We start from the raw sequence: 1,487 nt of genomic DNA on the forward strand, positions 1-1,487 counted from the left end.
AATAATGGAAAATTTTGATTTAAATAAGAATTTGAATAAATGGTATGTCCAAACTGAGGTCAGGACAGGAACTCTCCCCTAACATCCTTCTGTAAACATACACATAGGATAAAGAAAACATCATACTATAGTTGGGCATGGGAAGAAGGCTCTGTGACCCTGTGACCCAATAATCTCTACATCATCATCATCACATTATCATCATTAACATAGTGTAACAAGTTTTGCTAAGTGTTCTTTAAATGTTCTCTTTTGACGTCTACCTGGCGATTCTAGAACCAGGATATCCAAGAGTTGGAGGCTCTGATCTGGGCATGCTGTTGCTTTTTTCTTCCCTCTATTATAATTGAATTCAAAGTTCAATTTCTTTTGTCAACTGTCCTTCCTACAGAATATACATATTTCTTTCCTGGAAACCATGTTACCTTTTCCTCATTGAAGAAACTGTCTCCTTATGTCAGTTATGAACTTCGTAGCTGTGTATGAAGCATCAATGAGAATGAAATGAACCATATAAGAAATATTGTCTTGAATAAAACTATAATTCAGATAAAAACCCTCAAGTAACATTGTTTGCAAAAATAACAATAATAATTCACATACATATACATATAGATGCTATACATATAGACACAATATATACATACAATATATTGGATAAATATTGATGAAATAATATACATGTAGATATGTTATTTCATTAGAAAGAAAGCTACTAATGAAAAGATATACACATGCATATATATATATATATATATATATTATATATATATAATTAGTAACATTCTTTAGGGTGGAGAATATTTCACTTTTTTTTTAAATGCACCTTTAGTGTTTGCTTCAACAGCACATATACTAAAATTGGAATGATACAGAGAAGACTAGCATGACCCCTGCACAAGGATGACACACACATTTGTGACATGTTCCATATTTTTAAAAATACATAAAAAATAAAATATGCAGCTCTAGCCCCTAACACAATGTCTAACATCTTCCTGTTGTTTTGCCATGTCTGAGTCTTTTCAAACCATCTGGGGTTTTCCTGGTAAAGATACAGGACTGCTTTGTCATTTCCTTCTCCAACTCATTTTTACAAATGAGGAAATTGAGAAAAACAGGGTTAAATGACTTGCTCAGGGTCACACAGATGGTATTTGAGGCCAGATTTAAACTCATGAAGATGAGGCCTGGTACTCTATCTATAATGCCATCTAACTGGCCATTGCACATAGTAAGCCCTGAGTAAAGTGATATAAATTCATTAGGATAATGTCCCTAGTTAGTAAGAGAGAAAATATTTGTGTCTAAGGTTTTTTAATTCCAAAGTAGCCATCTATCTAGTGTATTGTTTTTCTTCTAGTACCTTGAAAATATGTGACGGTTAAATATGACATAACCCCTTACCTCATGAAGTTGATAACCTAATGAGGAATAAGACACAGATATATATACACATACATACATGCATACATACACATATGGAT

General features: G+C 32.5%; 1 non-coding gene across 1 annotated transcript; it reads left to right on the forward strand.

The window, feature by feature from the left end:
* Nucleotides 1-831: 831 nt before the first annotated feature.
* On the forward strand, nucleotides 832-938 carry LOC122733215. The gene has a single exon (XR_006353798.1). It is a non-coding gene; the product is annotated as a U6 spliceosomal RNA (small nuclear RNA).
* Nucleotides 939-1,487: the final 549 nt, after the last annotated feature.

Source organism: Dromiciops gliroides, chromosome 6 (genome assembly GCF_019393635.1).
Source record: "Dromiciops gliroides isolate mDroGli1 chromosome 6, mDroGli1.pri, whole genome shotgun sequence".
Taxonomy (NCBI): domain Eukaryota; kingdom Metazoa; phylum Chordata; class Mammalia; order Microbiotheria; family Microbiotheriidae; genus Dromiciops; species Dromiciops gliroides.